This window comes from Saccopteryx bilineata, chromosome 2, assembly GCF_036850765.1.
Source record: "Saccopteryx bilineata isolate mSacBil1 chromosome 2, mSacBil1_pri_phased_curated, whole genome shotgun sequence".
Classification (NCBI taxonomy): Eukaryota; Metazoa; Chordata; class Mammalia; order Chiroptera; family Emballonuridae; genus Saccopteryx; species Saccopteryx bilineata.
The window spans coordinates 285642251-285651211 of record NC_089491.1 but is presented as its reverse complement, the minus strand read 5'-3'; the positions used below and the strand labels follow the sequence as shown (position 1 = coordinate 285651211).

General features: G+C 49.2%; 1 pseudogene; it reads left to right on the top strand.

Annotated features, from left to right (window-relative positions):
* Positions 1 to 2440: 2440 nt before the first annotated feature.
* LOC136322529 (TM2 domain-containing protein 3 pseudogene) lies at positions 2441 to 8149 on the top strand (annotated as a pseudogene).
* Positions 8150 to 8961: the final 812 nt, after the last annotated feature.

Sequence of the window (8961 nt, the reverse complement as noted above, 5' to 3'; positions counted from 1 at the left end):
ACCTAATTTTGTTAAATATTCAGTCTGGGAATGATTTGGAGTATTTTCCTTATCTCCAGGGTGGTTTTTTTTTTTCCTTTTTCTTGACAATCATAGATACTGAGCGTTGAGGAGGCTCATCTTCCTTCGGCTCACCTCCTTGGTGGACCCAGTGGCGGGTGAGCGGACTTCCTGCGGCAGTCCCAGGCTCTGTGACGTCCTGGAGGAACCAGGGGATGGGAACTTGGGGCATGAACAGAGAACGGAAGGTCCCTCTGCTCAAGTCTCCCTCTATTCCTACATGGTCCATGTCTTCTCAGAAAGAAATCTCCATTGGATTGTGAGCCTCCTGAAATTTATAATTTTTTTTTTTTTTTTGTATTTTTCTGAAGTTGGAAACGGGGAGGCAGTCAGATAGACTCCTGCATGCGCCCGACCAGGATCCACCCGGCATGCCCACCAGGGGGCGATGCTCTGCCCATCGGGGGCATTGCTCTGTTGCAACCGGAGCCATTCTAGCGCCTGAGGCAGAAGCCATGGAGCCATCCTCAGCACCTGGGCCAACTTCGCTCCAGTGGAGCCTTGGCTGCGGGAGGGGAAGAGAGAGACAGAAAGGATGGAGAAGGGGAGGGGTGGAGAAGCAGATGGGCGCTTCTCCTGTGTGCCCCGGCTGGGAATCGAACCTGGGACTCCTGCACGCCAGGCCAATGCTTTACCACTGAGCTAACCAGCCAGGGCCCTGAAATTTATTTTTATTTTGAAATTCATCTGACATTTTTGGCAGATTATTTCTTGAACACTCCCAGGGGACGGGGCCCTCATCACTTCTTGAGGCAGGAGCTGTGTGACACTAGGCTGGAATCTCCCTCCCATGACCCCCCCCCGTCACAATAGTCCTTGCCCTCCCCTTGGGATTAATGAATGACCAAATCTCTTTATGAGACACCTTTTCATGTGTTGTAGATACTGATTGTACGTGTTCTTAGGGTCCTGCAATTATAGGGTTTCTTTTTTTCCTTAATGATAGTGTCATTAAAAAGTTCTTCTGAGCCCCGCCGTCTGACTAGTTTCCGGGGGCGTCACAATGTCCGTAGATCTTCCACCTGAAGCAGCTCCTCCCGGGGAGCTAGGTGGCTTTCTCTTTTTATGTAGATGGTCCTCAAAAAGGGAAGACTGATGGGAAAGCAGGGCCAGACCTGGTCACCCCAGGGTTGGAGGCAGGCTACCCCAGGACAGAGGCTTTGGCTGCAGTGGCATTGTTTGCGTTTTACCAGAAGAACTGAACTCACACTCTGCACCCCGCTGGGAGACCTGGCAAGTTCTCGGGGGGCTGGACTCCACAAGGACGATGGGGAATTTGGGGAGATGGCTGGTATCCTCCTGGGTATATGGTACCCGGGAAGGAGGCTTTGCAGAGCATCTGGGAATCAGAAGAACAGAGAGTCCTTGCTGGAGGACATCTGATCTGGTGAATGTAGAGGTTAAGGGGCCCTCCTGCCCTTTTTGTCTCTTCTGAGCAGTTCCAGGAACCAGTTGTGCGATCTTGACCACTCATGTCTTCAGGTAGAAGCTCTAACTGTGTTCTTGGCTCTTTGATTTACTCTCTCATTAAAGGTCTGCTTGTTTGAAACACACAGACTGGGCCACCCAGCTTAGTGCCTAGTTGTTTACCACCTTCTCCTTGCCTGGCCTGGTGCCTGAAACTTGTACATGTGGGGATCATTCTGTGCCGGAGTATCAATTTTCAGGAGTCTCATCTTAAAAGGCAATACAATGACCCCTATATGCATTTTTATCTTAACCTTTAACCTTCAGTGAGCTGGCCCCTGAGTGGACACGAGTTCAGAGCCAGCTGAGAGGAGGGTGCTCCTGGGAGACAGGACTTGTGGGTAAGAGCCAAGAACAGACATTTGCAGTTGATTAGAAAATGGCTGAGCATACACTCAAAGTCAGGGGATCCAGCTTGAGCTCTTGCTTCATCTCCAAGCTGTGCGACCACAGGCAGTCTATGTGGCCCCCTTAGCCTTCGTTTTCTCATCTGTAGAAGGGGAATCATTCTAATATCTAATTCACAGGTTCTCCCTTCCACTTCCCATGCAATGCTAAGACATATGGAAGTACAAGTCAGAAATATTTATACAGAACTTAGCTTATTTAAGTATAATCTCTAAACAGAAAACATCAGCTTCCCAAGATCAGAATTGGTGGGCTCTTCCCTCCTTGCTGGTAAATGGTGCTGTTTCTGTGTCATGAGGCATTAGGAGTGGGGACATACAAATGAATGAAATACGTTTCCTGTCCTCAGGGGGTTTGCAGTACTTGGAGTGATAAATAAGAAAATAGGCAATTACTATCCAGCGTAAAAAGTGCTAAGCACAGGGTAATTGATCCATTTATTTATCAAATTATTGAATGTCTTTCCCCATAAATCAGTGTGCTGGGTACATTGGATGCATGAATGATGGTTAGGGAGCCAGTTGAGAAGGCTTCCAGAAGGGGCAATCGGAGCTCAGCCATCCAGTTTGAGGAGGAGAAGTTCCAGGGAAGTGTAAAAAGAAGGGTCCGGCAGGCAGGGTGCGTGAAGGCGTGGAAGTGGGCACTGGCTGGTGACTTGGGGCCCCTTCCCCATCTCAGCATCCTGGGTCAAGTCGACACTATTGAGCAAAACCATCCCTGAAGATTGACCAGAGAGCTTGGAAGGCCTGATTGACCCAGGACCCCATCTAACCAGGGTTTATACCGGGGCCACGGTGCCCTGAACAGGACGGCCTGTCCCCACTCAGTCACCCCTCAGTGTCATCTTAGCCCCACTCCTCCTGGTTCTGTGTGATTCTGGGCCCTTTTGTACTGTGAGTGACTCAGAGAGTGCCAACTAACTTAAACATTAGCCCAACTGATAATCAGGTTAATTAAGCTAATAATGAGGAAGATGGATTTACTGTGCAAGAAGTCATCTAGGATATGCCAAGGCCAATTAAAATGAAAATGAAAATTAACTGCCGTCTGGGGGTTCCCTGTATCCCTGACCTCGCTGCTGGCCCAGACCATCCATCCTTGACTGTGCACATTGGGAGGGCCCTTTTCCTGCATGCTCATGTCTGCTGCTCGGAGCTCAGAGCTGCCGAGACGAAGCAGGGAGAGCAAGTGTCCTTTGGAGTCACGGGCCCGTCCTCTGATGCAGAGATGGGTCTCGTTGCTTTCAGATGAGCAGAGGAAAGGATGAACTGATTTCATTTCCCCATCAGGATGGATGATTTCCAAGTGCTGAAACTGAATAAGATGCTTAAATAATATCCCATTTCCTGCCCAGGCCCGGCCCTAGCAGCGTCTTCTCCCTCAAGGGCAGAACCCAGCCCTAGGCGACAGGCGAGACAAGCTCAAGCAGAATGGGCATTTAATTTGATTTCCAGGATAATGTATCCCCCACAGGTGCAGAATCCCCTAAGGAGATAACATGGGCTTGTTTTTCACTGGGAAGGAGTTATCCAGAACACCCCGGGGACAAGATGGAGCGGAAACAGGTTGCATAAGTGGGTCTTGGGAGCCTGACATCATAGCCCAAACAAGACTCGCTGTTTTGAGAGAATGGCCTTCTGGGCAAGGAGCCTGCGGATTCTGTCTCTCTCCCGTTGGTCTGACAGACCGGCCTCCTCCAGCTCTCGTGTCCTGGCCAGCGGGTTGGACTCTAAGTCCTTGCTACTGAGGAAAATAAAAGGGACACGGATCTTCACGTGATGGGGAGGAAGGGGTGTTCGCGTCTCTCTCTGGGCTGGGTCTTGCTGTAAGCTGCACTCAGCCCGGCTCTGGGTCTCCATCTCCGGCCCAGATCAGCTTGTCCTGCTTTCTCCTGCTGTCAGAGTTCCCAGGAACGAAGACTTCTACCTGGCCTTGGGGTTCCCTCCTCCCCGAGGCCCATTGTAAAGGACAAAATGGCCACCTTAATTTCCTCCCTTCTCTGTGCTCCCAGAACAACCTGTATCCACACCCCCTTGGCCTAAGGTCATTTGTGCAAATCTTGACCTCTGGTCCTTGGTTTTCATTTCTGAGGGTGTCACTCGAAAAACCCCAGGGTGTGTAGAGGCTCTTCCACTGGTAAATAATTCACAGTCAGCAGCTCCAAGCACATGTGCCTGAGATTTGTGCCTTTGAAAAATTATACTTCTCTCCACATCAGAGGTCTTTGGGGCTGCTGGTATACGGCGAGGGTGACTTCAGCTTTCCGGAACCAGAATGCTGGGCCACAAACTGCCAGTAGGAAATAAGGATTTAATTGGAAATGGCTGCCATTGTTCTTGTCTGTGCAAAGGATAACCAGTGTGAACAGATACCAGTCATGAGAACTGTCCCGAATGTTCCTTCTTCCCCAGTGGTAATGCTTCAAGCCGCTTAGAAGCCCTTTCCTTTGTTTCAGAGGATCACTTAGGCATACCCTTGACACTTTTAAAGAATCTTATTTTCAAAACTTTAACAAAAAATTATTGATTTTAGGAGAGAGAAACATCAATGTGTTTTTGCATGTCCCCTGACTGGGGATTCAACCCACAAGCTTTGCATATCAGGATGATACTCTAGTCTAACCAACCGAGCTATCCAGCCAAGCTTAAAGGATTTTTTTTTTTTTTTTTAACTAAAATGGTATACTGAGGCATGTTTGCTATTTGATATACTTTGCTATTTCGGGAGGCTTTAGCAAAGATTGTTACAGCTATAACCTCAGCTCATTTTTAGAAGATGTTTTCCTGGCAGTTCTTTGGACTTGATCTTTGCTCAGAAGCCATTTCTAAAGTTTAGCATCCTTTGCTGTCCAGGAAGGCTGAGAATTTTTCAAGGCCATAAATTCCCAGGTCCTTCGACTTGAACAGTCTTCCTTCGTGTATCTTTCCCCCCCTTACTTTTTCTATAAATCCGTTAAGCATTCTTCCTGTAAATATATCTGGTTAGCTCACCCAGTTGGCTGGGTATATTTTTTATTTCCCACATTACTGCAAGTGGCAGTATTGCTAAACTTTCTGTCACTACATAACAAAGATCCCCTTTCCTCCAATTTCCCATACTCAACAAACCGTATGAAATTGTCATATTTGTAGGTGAAAAATGGTTAAATGTTAGACAGTTTCATACAGTTCAGCCTTTCCTCTAGAGACCCCATTTCTGAGAGTGGGTGAGTGGGAGGGATTACCGACCACGGGGCTCTGAGGTGGCATACTCTTGGCCTTGCCCACACGCTGGGGTCACTGCGGGAGATGGTACGCATCACGTACCCAGGCTGCCCCTTGGAACAGCGGTAGCCTGTTGATGGATCCGCTCCGGCTTCCCCGGTTTCAGCTCCACGGGTGACGTCAATGTGTGCCCCACCTCGAGAACCAGGGATGGAAGGTGTGTGTGTAGCTTATCATCTGGGACCAGTCTATCCAGATGTTACTGTGGCCTTCTGTTATTTGGGGCAGTCCCCTGACCCTCCAACTCTGACACAGACTTGAAAAGTAAAACCTTACTGCTAGAACTCTCATATTAGAAGTAGTGTTTAAGCCCTGGCCAGTTGGCTCAGCGGTAGAGTGTTGGTCCATGGTGTGAAAATCCCGGATTTGATTCCCAGCCAGGGCACACAGGAGAGGTGCCCATCTGCTTCTCCGCCCTTCTCCCTTTCCTTTCTCTCTCTATCTCTCTCTTCCCTTCCTGCAGCCAAGGTTCCATTGGAGCAAAGTTGGCCCAGATGCTGAGGATGGCTCCATGGCCTCCGCCTCAGATGCTAGAATGGCTCCAGTTGCAGCGGAGCAATGCCCCAGATGGGCAGAGCATCACCCCCTGGTGGGCATGTCAGGTGGATCCTGGTCGGGCACATGCAGAAGTCTGTCTCTCTGCCTCCCTGCTTCTCACCTCAGAAAAATATTACCAAAGGAAAAAAAATAGTAGTGTTTAAATGCTAACTGAGGGAAATACTGGAATAAGTTGTTCTGAAAGTAGAAAATTATAACAGCTGTCTCATCACCCTGTGATGAGTTAATTTCCCTTATTGTTTCTCTGGTGCTTATGATTTTAAAGGTTCTCTGGAGGACCAATGAGAAATTCATGTTTTTTTGTTGTTGTTTTGTTTTGTTTTTGAGTTTTCCTTTTTCACTTGTTGGATTTGTCGCTTCTTTATTTTTGTGGGCTTTGTTGTCATTTTTTGTGCCTCTTACATTTCAGAAAATCCTCCTGACCCGAGCTACGTACGCCTGGCTCCTCTCTTGACTTGGCAGAGGCGCTGTGGGTCTGTTTCCGTATTTCTCGGTCCTTTCTGTGATTGTGGAAGAGAAGAGAGGCAGCATGACATGTTCGCTCAGTGAATGCTCACTGAGCACTTAGCACATCCCAGCTCTCTGCCCAAGAGCCCTCCACCTATCAGGTCGTTAACCTAACTTGTGAGGAAGGGGTTTCTATTTGTATTCTGAGAGTTCTTCAGAGACACTAGAGAAAGACTTATTATAAAGAATTGGCTCACATGATTATGGAGGCTGAAGAGTTTCAAGACCCATACAGTGGGCAAGCTGCAGACCGAGCGGAGCTGATGGTGCAGTTCTAGTCTGAACCTAAAGACCTGAGACCCGGCAAGGCTGATGGTGCACAAGTTCCGGTTGGAGAGCTAGCAGGCTCAAGACCCAGGAAGAGCCAATTTTTTTGTTTGAGTCCAAAGGCAGGAAAGAACAATGCCCCAGTTAAAGCCAGGATGGCAGGAGGAACCCTCTCACACTCAGGACAGAGCCAGCCTTTCTGTTCTACTTGGGCCATCAGCTGATTAGATGAGACCCACCCACATTAGGGAGGGCTATCTGCTTTACTCAATCTACTGATTCAAATGTTGATCACATCCAAAACACCCTCACAGAAACACTCAGAATAAGGTTTGACCAAATATCTAGGCATCTCAAAGCCCAATCAGAAGTGCATTGCGCCCGCAAGATAGCGGCTGGGTCGGGCCCCTTGGGCGTCCTGGGCCGCCTATGTTGAGTGCTGCTCTTCCTCTCTCAGTTCTACATCTTGTCGGGCAGTGGGTCCTTGAACGTGGAGCACTCGCCGCCGCTGGCCCAGGCCATCCGGGGACCCGGGCCCCACACGCTCGTTCATGGCCGTGCCCCAGGCCGCAGAAAGTACCGGCATCCCACCCTATGTGATGAAATGTCCAAGCAATGGCTTATGCAGCAAACTCCCTGCTGACTGCATGGAGTGCAGGACGAACTTCTCCTGTGTCTATGGGAAGCCCGTCACATTTGACTGCACAGTCAAGCCTTCTGTCACCTGTGTGGATCAGAACTTAATATCCCAGAAGAACTTCGTCATCAGCATGAATTGCAGGTTCTGCTGGCAGCTCCCAGAGACCGATTACGAGTGCTCCAACTCCACCAGCTGCATGACGGTGTGCTGCCCGCGGCAGCGCTACACGGCCAACTGCACGGTGCGGGACCACGTGCACTGCTCGGGTAACCGGACTTTTCCAAAAATGCTCTACTGCAACTGGACTGGAGGTTACAAGTGGTCCACGGCACTGGCCCTGAGCATCACCCTCGGTGGGTTTGGAGTGGACCGCTTCTATCTGGGCCAGTGGAGAGAAGGCCTCGGCAAGCTCTTCAGCTTTGGTGGCCTGGGAATATGGACACTGATAGACGTCTTGCTGATCGGCATCGGCTACGTGGGACCCGCCGACGGCTCGCTGTACATTTAGAGCAGTCGTGTGCTTCAGAGTGGGGCCGTCTCACGTGAGCCTGTGGCCCGCCAGAAGCGGTGTGCGTGAGTGGACATGCGTGTTTCTTGTACAGCATCTGTACGTCACCTGCCTTGATGAAGGAGAAATAAACACTAGTCTGAAATTTGGTTTATTTGCTTGAAATATTTTTTTTTCTGAGAAAAAAATGGAACTAGAGGATCAAACTCTGCAGTGATTGAAAATTGATTTGATTCCTATGACTTTAGTTTTATGTCGCTTAAGTCAAAGTGCATCATTCAGATCTCTGGTCTGAATGTGACCTGCCTGAGAAGCTTCTCGCCGGAAGTTCTTTATTCCTGAGCCAAACAGCGTGGTCTCTGTCCCACACCAGAGCTCTGCATGTGCAGCGTTGTGTGTGCATCTGGTCTGTATACATGACTGAACTGTTGTGTCTAGCAGCTTTGATTTGAACTTTATCAGTAATATAAAAGGTTGTAAGTACTGAAAAGTTAATAAAGTTGCAACTTGTTTTAAAAAAAAAAAGCCCAATCAAGTTGACACATAAAATTCATCATCACATTTTTATTTTATTTTATAGATGAGGAAACCAAGGGATAAGAGAAGTTGATTAACTCAACCCAAGCTCACACAGCTATTGAGTGATAGGGCTGGGATTCAGACCCAAGTGGTCTAGTTCAAGCATCCATGTTCTTTTTTTTTTTTTTTTTTTAATTTTTTTTGCATTTTTCTGAAGCTGGAAACAGGGAGAGACAGTCAGACAGACTCCCGCATGCGCCCGACCGGGATCCACCCGGCATGCCCACCAGGGGGCGATGCTCTGCCCATCCTGGGCGTCGCCATGTTGCGACCCTCCTGGGTGTCGCCATGTTGCGACCAGAGCCACTCTAGCGCCTGGGGCAGAGGCCACAGAGCCATCCCCAGCGCCCGGGCCATCTTTGCTCCAATGGAGCCTTGGCTGCGGGAGGGGAAGAGAGAGACAGAGAGGAAGGCGCGGCGGAGGGGTGGAGAAGCAAATGTGCGCTTCTCCTGTGTGCCCTGGCCGAGAATCGAACCCGGGTCCTCTGCACGCTAGGCCGACGCTCTACCGCTGAGCCAACCGGCCAGGGCGCATCCATGTTCTTAATCGCTACGCCGATCACCTCTCTGACCTCTATGACTCGTTCTTGTGCACTTTGAGGAAGGCCGGGGTAGAGGAGGGAACTTGGGAGCAAGTTGCATGTTTAGAGTATTTGCTATAAGTAAGGAGAAAGAGAAAGTCCATTAGGAATAGGAACAAAGAT